Genomic DNA, 11,002 nt, shown 5'->3' with positions numbered 1-11,002 from the left:
GGGGGTATAGCTCAGTGGTAGAGCATTTGACTGCAGATCAAGAGGACTCTGGTTTGAGTCCAGATGCCACCTGTGCTCTTTGGCTGTCATTTCTCCTTCAGTGCAACAGTTTAGAAAATTCTCGCCTTAACTTCGCATGCAGACATCATCTGGAGAACACTGTGGGAACTCATCGGCTGCTTGAACGTAAAGCCGATTCTGTTTTTCTTTATTTGTGTTAAATCCCCATTTGCAGCTGCTGCACTACGTCAGTGAAAACAGCTTCTTCCTATTTGATCTGTTGACCTGTCCCAAACCGCACATTCATAATTTTCAGCAGGTCCATTAAGTCCACCTTTTATACCACGCAATTTTTGGTGAATATTGGTCCATGCAATTCGAGAGATATACGTTTGAGCAGTATGCACGCCATCCCCGAGCGAGTGCGTCACCAAAAAAATGATGAAGGAGCTGCTCTCCGAAAGCTGGAGATTCCAAACAAACCTGTTGGGCTTTAACCTGCTATTGGAACACCTCTTACTGTTCTCACAAATAAAAGGCACAGCAACTTTATGAATGTCTTCACTGTTGAGTTCCATTATTTAATTGAAAAGCTAACTTTTGGGAATCCGACAACACCACCACGCAACTTGTGTTACCGAGCGACTTCTTTCCAATTGCTTGTCCGTCACGTTTGCAATTCAGTTTGATTAATATATGTAACTGAATGTAAGTTCGAAATGATTGCACAAAGCGGGAAAATTTTTCCTCCAGGAAAAGATCCTGCGGAAAGTGGATCACAATGGCAGAAATGTAGTACATTGGTTTGGACTGATGCTTCGCAGGTTGGATTGCCGACTTGGTTCACCGTCCGTGTGGAGTTTGCAATGCACGTTCTCCCTGTGTCTGCGTGGGTTTCCATGATAATGTCCAAAAATGTTAGCTGGGGTTATTGGCATGGGAGTAGCTGTGGGCTTATATAAAGTATTCTTTCCGTGAGGCGGTGCAGACTCGATTGGCCTACGTGTGCACTGTAAAATCTATGATTCTGTGATAATACTCGGAAGGCGTTCCAGCTTAGAAACGGAAAATGTGATTGCGTCAATTACTTTCGCTCCCATTGCTTTCAAGCAGTTATAATACTGTGATAAGAAGCTGAATGCTCGGCCATCTCAGTGGGAAGAGCATGAGTGTTTCAATATCAGGGTTCACGTCGGGCGCAATTACTTTGAAACTTCACTGTTTTCCTGGGTGAACTCTCGCACTCCATTTCTCCGGCAGTGCCAATGCTCAACCAGAGTTCTTCTCCACTATGCTTTGTTAATATCCTAGTTTATTTGTGAAAACTGATTCCATTCGTAGATGACGATCCAGCAGACGGCAGTAGAGCAGAGCTGCTGATTGGTGTTACAAGGGACATTTGCATACCTCCGTCGTGGTCACCCTAAATTGCAGGTGAACCTGAGCTAAAGACCCGAGCTGTTCGAGTAAAGACAAGCATCCAGCAGAGGGCTGTAGAGCGGAGCTGCTGATAGGTGTTACAAGGGAAATTTGCATACCTCCGTCGTGGTTTGGAGGAGGAGCAGTCTCTGTCAGGGAGAGAACCTGAGAACATCTAAGACACTCAGAAGGTAAGTAAGTGATTTTTACTTTTATACCTTTTTCAAATTGTGTGTGTCGGGGGGAAACAGAAAAGCTGTGACCTGAGTGGCTGGTTGGGAATCTACGCTAAATTTAAAAAAATTAAGCATTGGTAACTAATTAAACATAATTACATAATTATAATTTAGAGGGGTATCTAAGCCAGAGATCGGAGAGTACTATATTTAGCTTTCACATTTATATTAGAAATCTAGTGCTAGGAGACAGATAGTTAACAGTAACTTTAAAAGTATATATATATTAAAACATTTTTTAAAAAACTTTTAATTTTAATTAATTGACGCAATGTCAGAGAGGTGCAGTGCTCTGACTGTGAGATGTGGCAGGTCCGGGAGGCTTCCAGCATCCCGGATGGCTTCATCTGCAGAAAGTGCACCCAACTGGAGCTCCTCACAGACCGCATGGTTCGGTTGGAGCTGCAATTGGATGCACTTAGGAGCATGCGGGTGGCGGAAAGCGTCATAGATCGCAGTTATATAAATGTGGTCACACCCAAGGTGCAGGCAGAGAAATGGGTGACCACCAGAAAGGGCAGGCAGTCAGTGCAGGAATCCCCTGTGGTTGTCCCCCTCTCGAACAGATATACCCCTTTGGATACTGTCGGGGGGGGATAGCCTATCAGGGGAAAACAGCAGCAGCCAGAGCAGTGGCACCACGGCTGGCTCTGATGTTCAGAAGGGAGGGTCAAAGCGCAGAAGAGTAATAGTAATAGGGGACTCTAGTCAGGGGCACAGATAGGTGCTTCTGTGGACGTGAAAGAGACTCCAGGGTGGTATGTTGCCTCCCTGGTGCCAGGGTCCAGGATGTCTCCGAACCGGTAGAGGGCATCCTGAAGGGGGAGGGCAAACAGGCAGGGGTCGTTGTACATATTGGTACTAACGACATAGGCAGGAAGGGGCATGAGATCCTGCAGCAGGAGTTCAGGGAGCTAGGCAGAAAGTTAAAAGACAGGACCTCTAGGGTTGTAATCTCGGGATTACTCCCTGTGCCACGTGCCAGTGAGGCTAGAAATAGGAAGATAGAGCAGCTAAACATGTGGCTAAACAGCTGGTGTAGGAGGGAGGGTTTCCGTTATCTGGACCACTGGGAGCTCTTCCGGGGCAGGTGTGACCTATATAAGAAGGAAGGGTTGCATCTAAACTGGAGAGGCATAAATATCCTGGCCGCAAGGTTTGCTAGTGTCACACGGGAGGGTTTAAACTAGTATGGCAGGGGGATGGGCACGGGAGCAATAGGTCAGAAGGTGAGAGCATTGAGGGAGAACTAGGGAATAGGGACAGTGGGGCTCTGAGGCAGAGCAGACAGGGAGAAGTTGCTGAACACAGCGGGTCTGGTGGCCTGAAGTGCATATGTTTTAATGCAAGAAGTATTACGGGTAAGGCAGATGAACTTAGAGCTTGGATTAGTACTTGGAACTATGATGTTGTTGCCATTACAGAGACCTGGTTGAGGGAAGGGCAGGATTGGCAGTTAAACGTTCCAGGATTGAGATGTTTCAGGCGGGATAGAGGGGGATGTAAAAGGGGTGGCGGAGTTGCGCTACTGGTTCGGGAGAATATCACAGCTGTACTGCGGGAGGACACCTCAGAGGGCAGTGAGGCTATATGGGTAGAGATCAGGAATAAGAAGGGTGCAGTCACCATGTTGGGGGTTTACTACAGGCCTCCCAACAGCCAGCGGGAGATAGAGGAGCAGATAGGTAGACAGATTTTGGAAAAGAGTAAAAACAAAGGGTTGTGGTGATGGGAGACTTCAACTTCCCCAATATTGACTGGGACTCACTTAGTGCCAGGGGCTTAGACGGGGCGGAGTTTGTAAGGAGCATCCAGGAGGGCTTCTTAAAACAATATGTGGACAGTCCAACTAGGGAAGGGGTTGTACTGGACCTGGTTTTGGGGAATGAGCCCGGCCAGGTGGTAGATGTTTCAGTAGGGAAGCATTTCGGGAACAGTGACCACAATTCAGTAAGTTTTAAAGTGCTGGTGGACAAGGATAAGAGTGGTCCGAGGATGAATGTGCTAAATTGGGGGAAGGCTAATTATAACAATATTAGGCGGGAACTGAAGAACCTAGGTTGGGGCGGATGTTTGAGGGCGAATCAACATCTGACATGTGGGAGGCTTTCAAGTGTCAGTTGAAAGGAATTCAGGACCTGCAAACTTACTAATCAGACCTGTGAGGAAGAAGGATAAATACGGCAATTTTCGGGAACCTTGGATAACGAGAGATATTGTAGGCCTCGCCAAAAAGAAAAAGGAGGCATTTGTCAGGGCTAAAAGGCTGGGAACAGATGAAGCCTGTGTGGAATATAAGGAAAGTAGGAAGGAACTTAAGCAAGGAGTCAGGAGGGCTAGAAGGGGTCACGAAAAGTCATTGGCAAATAGGGTTAAGGAAAATCCCAAGGCTTTTTACACGTACATAAAATGCAAGAGGGTAGCCAGGGAAAGGGTTGGCCCACTGAAGGATAGGCAAGGGAATCTATGTGTGGAGCCAGAGGAAATGGGCGAGGTACTAAATGAATACTTTGCATCAGTATTCAACAAAGAGAAGAAATTGGTAGATGTTGAGTCTGGAGAAGGGTGTGTAGATAGCCTGGGTCACATTGAGATCCAAAAAGACGAGGTGTTGGGTGTCTTAAAAAATATTAAGGTAGATAAGTCCCCAGGGCCTGATGGGATCTACCCCAGAATACTGAAGGAGGCTGGAGAGGAAATTGCTGAGGCCTTGACAGAAATCTTTGGATCCTCACTGTCTTCAGGTGATGTCCCGGAGGACTGGAGAATAGCCAATGTTGTTCCTCTGTTTAAGAAGGGTAGCAAGGATAATCCCGGGAACTACAGGCCGGTGAGCCTTACTTCAGTGGTAGGGAAATTACTGGAGAGAATTCTTCGAGACAGGATCTACTCCCATTTGGAAGCAAATGGACGTACTAGTGAGAGGCAGCATGGTTTTGTGAAGGGGAGGTCGTGTCTCACTAACTTGATAGAGTTTTTCGAGGAGGTCACTAAGATGATTGATGCAGGTAGGGCAGTGGATGTTGTCTATATGGACTTCAGTAAGGCCTTTGACAAGGTCCCTCATGGTAGACTAGTACAAAAGGTGAAGTCACACGGGATCAGGGGTGAGCTGGCAAGGTGGATACAGAACTGGCTAGGTCATAGAAGGCATAGAGTAGCAATGGAAGGATGCTTTTTTAATTGGAGGGTTGTGACCAGTGGTGTTCCACAGGGATCAGTGCTGGGACCTTTGCTCTTTGTAGTATATATAAATGATTTGGAGGAAAATGTAACTGGTCTGATTAGTAAGTTTGCAGACGACACAAAGGTTGGTGGAATTGCGGATGGCAATGAGGACTGTCAGAGGTTACAGCAGGATTTAGATTGTTTGGAGACTTGGGCGGAGAGATGGCAGATGGAGTTTAATCCAGACAAATGTGAGGTATTGCATTTTGGAAGGTCTAATGCAGGTATGGAATATACAGTGAATGGTAGAACCCTCAAGAGTATTGAAAGTCAAAGAGATCTAGGAGTACATGTCCACAGGTCACTGAAAGGGGCAACACAGGTGGAGAAGGTAGTCAAGAAGGCATACGGCATGCTTGCCTTCATTGGCCGGGGCATTGAGTATAAGAATTGACAAGTCATGTTGCAGCTGTATAGAAGCTTAGTTAGGCCACACTTGGAGTATAGTGTTCAATTCTGGTCGCCACACTACCAGAAGGATGTGGAGGCTTTAGAGAGGGTGCAGAAGAGATTTACCAGAATGTTGCCTGGTATGGAGGGCATTAGCTATGAGGAGCGGTTGAATAAACTTGGTTTGTTCTCACTGGAACGAAGGAGGTTGAGGGGCGACCTGATAGAGGCCTACAAAATTATGAGGGGCATAGACAGAGTGGATAGTCAGAGGCTTTTCCCCAGGGTAGAGGGGTCAATTACTAGGGGGCATAGGTTTAAGGTGAGAGGGGCAAGGTTTAGAGTAGATGTACGAGGCAAGTTTTTTACGCAGAGGGTCGTGGGTGCCTGGAACTAGTTACCGGAGGAGGTGGTGGAAGCAGGGACGATAGTGACATTTAAGGGGCATCTTGACAAATACATGAAAAGGATGGGAATAGAGGGATACGGACCCAGGAAGTGTAGAACATTGTAGTTTAGTCTGGCAGCATGGTCGGCACGGGCTTGGAGCGCCGATGGGCCAGTTCCCGGGCTGTACATTTCTTTGTTCTTTGTTCTTTGTTTGAGGACTGATGTACATAGAATGATGACACTTCATCGTGGACTGATAGCTGCGGGCTCTCGTCCAAGGGGATCCAGACAATAACAATCCAATGGAAAAATCTAGGCGAGAGAAATCCAGAACTCGCTCTGAACGTTTTCCAGGACAAAATGTATATGTTTCTTTGTGTATGAATTGTGTTTGTTTGCTCACCGAAGTGTGCATTCTCTTTATTGGAAGGGAAGGATTTGAGATCTTTCAGTGTGCGGCAGCAGTGAACTGCATGAACAAACAGAAAAGCAAAATATTCCCAGAGCAGTGCGACGTGATTCAAACAGAATGGCATTTCCACATTCTATCCCTTTAGTTGTTCCATTGATATCTTATTCTGTTTTTCACCATCATCCCGTTTGTTACTTGATCTCTTCTGCCGTCCATTCTTCCACAGTTTCCCTTTTGATCTTTCATCCTGATCTGCTGAATATTTCCAGTGCGTATCGAATGTAAAGTCAAGAGACATTGTGAAAAATGAGCATCAACGAGAATAAATATAAGGTCGTCACGAATATATCGAACACACACTTTGGACTAAAGCAGACAGAATACAAAGCTCGATAAGTGGAATGATGATTCATCGTATCATTGCTCTGAAACAGCTTGTGGGGGTATAGCGCTGTGGTAGAGAATTTGACTGCAGATCAAAAGGTTTCTGGTTCGAGTCCTGATGCCTCCTGTGCTCTTTGGCTGTCATTTCCTCTTCATTGCAACAGTTTAGAAAATTCCCATAACTTTGCATGCAGACATGGTCTGGAGAACACTATGAAACGTCATCGGCTGCTTGAACATAAAGCCGTTTCTGTCTTTCTTTATTTGTGTTAAATCCCCATTTGCTGCTGCTGCACTACGTCAGTGAAAACAGCTTCTTCCTATTTGATCTGTTGACCTGTCCCAATCCGCACATTCATAATTTTCAGCAGGTCCATTAAGTCCACCTTTTATACAATTAAATTTTTGATGAATATTGGTCCATGCAATTCGCGAGATATACGTTTGAGCAGTATGCACACCATCCCCGAGCGAGTGCATCACCACAAAAATGATGAAGGAGCTGCTCTCCGATAGCTGGAGATTCCAAACAAACCTGTTGGACTTTAACCTGCTGTTGGAACACCTCTTACTGTTCTCACAAATAAAAGGCACAGCAACTTTCTGAATGTCTTCACTGTTGAGTTCCATTATTTAATTGAAAAGCTCACTTTTGGGAATCCGACAACACCACCACGCAACTTGTGTTACCGAGCGACTTCTTTCCAATTGCTTGTCCGTCACTTTTGCAATTCAATTTGATTAATATATGTAACCGAATGTAAGTTTGAAATGATTGCACAAAGCGGGAACGTTTTTCATCCGGGAAAAGATCCTGCGGAAAGTGGATCACAATGGCAGAAATGGAGTACATTGGTTAGGACTGATGCTTGGCAGGTTGGATTGCCGACTTGGTTCACTGTCCGTGTGGAGTTTGCACTGCACGTTCTCCCTGTGTCTGCATGGGTGTCCATGATAATGTCCAAAAATGTTAGCTGTGGTTAGTGGCATGGGAGTCGCTGTGGGCTTATATAAAGTACTCTTTCCGTGAGGCGGTGCAGACTCGATGGGCCTACGTCTGCACTGTAAAATCTATGATTCTGTGATAATGCTCGGAAGGCGTTCCAGCTTAGAAACGGAAAATGTGATTGCGTCAATTACTTTCGCTCCCATTGCTTTCAAGCAGTTATAATACTGTGATAAGAAGCTGAATGCTCGGCCATCTCAGTCGGAAGAGCATGAGTGTTTCAATATCAGGGTTCACGTCGGGCGCAATTACTTTGAAACTTCACTGTTTTCCTGGGTGAACTCTCGCACTCAATTTCTCCGGCAGTGCCAATGCTCAACCCGAGTTCTTCTCCACTATGCTTTGTTAATATCGTAGTTTATTTGTGAAAACTGATTCCATTTGTAGATGAGGACTGATGTACATAGAATGATGACACTTCATCGTGGACTGATAGCTGCGTGTTCTCGTCCTAGGGGATCCAGACAATAACAATCCAATGGAACAATCTAGGCCAAAGAAATCCAGAACTCCCTCTGAACGTTTTCCAGGACGAAATGAATATGTTTCTTCATGTGTGAATTGTGTTCCTTTGCTCACCGAAATAAGTATTCTCTTTATTGGAGGGGAAAGATTTGAGACATTTCAGTGTGCGGCAGCAGTGAACTGCATGAACAAACATGAAAAACAAAATATTCCCAGAGCAGTGCGACCTGGTTCAAACAGAATGACACTTCCACATTCTATCCCTTTAGTTGTTCCATTGATATCTTATTCTGTTTTTCACCATCATCCCATTTGTTACTTAATCTCTTCTGCCGTCCATTCTTCCACAGTTTCCCTTTTGATCTTCATCCTGATCTGCTGAATATTTCCAGTGCGTATCGAATGTAAAGTCAAGAAACAGTGTGAAAAATGTGCATCTATGGGAATAAATTGAAGGTCGTCACCAATATATCGAACACACACTTTGGACTAAAGCAGACAGAAAACAAAGCTCGATAAGTGGAATGAAGATTCATCGTATCATTGCTCTGAAACAGCTCGTGGGGGCATAGCTCGGTGGTAGAGCATTTGACTGCAGATCAAGATTCTCTGGTTCGAGTCCAGATTCCCCCTGTGCTCTTTGGCTGTCATTTCTCCTTCATTGCAACAGTTTAGAAAATTCTCACCGTAACTTTGCATGCAGACATCGTCTGGAGAACACTATGAGACGTCATCGGCTGCTTGAACGTAAAGCCAATTCCGTTTTTCTTTATTTGTGTTAAATCCCCATTTGCTGCTGCTGCACTACGTCAGTGAAAACAGCTTCTTACTATTTGACCTGTTGACCTGTCCCAAACCGCACATTCATAATTTTCAGCAGGTCCATTAAGTCCACCTTTTATACCACCCAATTTTTGGTGAATATTGGTCCATGCAATTCGTGAGATATACGTTTGAGCAGTATGCACGCCATCCCCGAGCGAGTGCATCACCAAAAAAATGATGAAGGAGCTGCTCTCCGATAGCTGGAGATTCCAAACAAACCTGTTGGACTTTAACCTGCTGTTGGAACACCTCTTACTGTTCTCACAAATAAAAGGCACAGCAACTTTATGAATGTCTTCACTGTTGAGTTCCATTATTTAATTGAAAAGCTCACTTTTGGGAATCCGACAACACCACCACGCAACTTGTGTTACCGAGCGACTTCTTTCCAATTGCTTGTCCGTCACGTTTGCAATTCAATTTGATTAATATATGTAACCGAACGTAAGTTCGAAATGATTGCACAAAGCGGGAAAATTTTTCCTCCAGGAAAAGATCCTGCGGAAAGTGGATCACAATGGCAGAAATGGAGTACATTGGTTAGGACTGATGCTTGGCAGGTTGGATTGCTGACTTGGTTCACTGCCCGTGTGGAGTTTGCAATGCACGTTCTCCATGTGTCTGCGTGGGTTTCCATGATAATGTCCAAAAATGTTAGCTGGGGTTATTGGCATGGGAGTAGCTGTGGGCTTATATAAAGTACTCTTTCCGTGAGGCGGTGCAGACTCGATGGGCCTACGTGTGCACTGTAAAATCTATGATTCTGTGATAATGCTCGGAAGGCGTTCCAGCTTAGAAACGGAAAATGTGATTGCGTAAAATAACTTTCGCTCCCATTGCTTTCAAGCAGTTATAATACTGTGATAAGAAGCTGAATGCTCAGCCATCTCAGTGGGAAGAGCATGAGTGTTTCAATATCAGGGTTCACGTCGGGCGCAATTACTTTGAAACTTCACTGTTTTCCTGGGTGAACTCTCGCACTCAATTTCTCCGGCAGTGCCAATGCTCAACCCGAGTTCTTCTCCACTATGCTTTGTTAATATCCTAGTTTATTTGTGAAAACTGATTCCAAATGTAGAATCCATATTTAATTTCTTCAGGGATTTAGTTATTTACGTGTGTCAACTCCATCAAACAAAGACGGGAGAGGCCGGCGTTACATGGGGGTTTCTCGCCTCTATCCCTTTCCGCCCCTATGTATATCCAATGGCTCGGCTCGTTCGCCGGTTTTATTTACACTTTTCCGTCAGGGGCTGGGGGGGGTGACCGTCCCCGTACGGGCTTAGCTGGGATTGTGTTTTCCCCCCATTCTGACTGGGGATATTTTGACCCTGCTGTCGGGGCCTTTCTCTGTAGCCTTGCTCTCCCAGCCCCCTGTCGCCCCTCCCCCTCCCTTTTGCCCCACCCATTTTTCCCTCATCTCTCTCCGTATTGTTTGGCGATTTGGGGAGCCCTCTGCCGAGCCCCCTCCCTCTTCCTACTTCGCTCTGTTGGCTCTTGTCTACAAACAGGTCCTGGAACAAGTTGGTGAATGGCTTGTGTGGTGCTGCTGATCGCCCGCCAAGCAGGATTTCTCGGTGGGCTATGAGGCAGGAAAAGGCAAGGGTGCCCCCCTTCCCTGAATGGTTCTGGCTAGTCTAGTACCCCACAAATTGGCTCCTCGCTCACACCCACAACCTTGGACATTTCTTCAAAAAAGGCTGTACAGAACCAGACAAGTCTGGAGCATGCCCAGAACATGTGGATGAGGTTGGCCAGGCCTCCATGGCACCGTTCACATTTGAGCTCCATCTCTCAGAGGAAACTGCTCATTCGGATTCTAGTTAGGTGCGCTCTGTGCACCACTTTCAGTTGCATTTGGCTTGCACATGTGGAGGTGGATTGCCCCTGATAAGTGCTTTGATCCAGAGTCCCCACCCTATTTCTGTCCCTAGTCTTTCCTCCAATTTTCACCATCACTCATCCATCAGAGTGCATGCCCCTCTAACAGTTACCCATACAGATCCACGCAGTTCGCCCCACCCACGTTGCCCACGTCCATCAATTCCTCTAATATTGAGTGTCTTGGTGTCAGTCGGTATGAAGTCGTCACCTTGCGGAGGAAGATTTTTACTTGCAAGCGTCGCATTTAACCCTGGTTTGGCAGTTGCAATATTTCCTTTTTTTTAAAAAGACATTTTATTGAGGCATTGATATATTTATACATCAAACACAAGCATGAAACAAAACAAGCCAACGGGACTGCAA

General features: G+C 45.7%; 2 non-coding genes across 2 annotated transcripts; both read left to right on the top strand.

Annotated features, from left to right (window-relative positions):
* Positions 1-72, top strand: trnac-gca (transfer RNA cysteine (anticodon GCA)). Its single transcript has one exon. It is a non-coding gene; the product is annotated as a tRNA-Cys (tRNA).
* Positions 73-8,492: 8,420 nt separating this feature from the next.
* trnac-gca (transfer RNA cysteine (anticodon GCA)) lies at positions 8,493-8,563 on the top strand. Its single transcript has one exon. It is a non-coding gene; the product is annotated as a tRNA-Cys (tRNA).
* The last annotated feature ends 2,439 nt before the right edge of the window (positions 8,564-11,002 follow it).

Source organism: Scyliorhinus torazame, unplaced genomic scaffold, assembly GCF_047496885.1.
Source record: "Scyliorhinus torazame isolate Kashiwa2021f unplaced genomic scaffold, sScyTor2.1 scaffold_185, whole genome shotgun sequence".
Classification (NCBI taxonomy): Eukaryota; Metazoa; Chordata; class Chondrichthyes; order Carcharhiniformes; family Scyliorhinidae; genus Scyliorhinus; species Scyliorhinus torazame.
The sequence above is the reverse complement of the archived record's forward strand: the minus strand, read 5'-3'. Positions and strand labels throughout refer to the sequence as shown.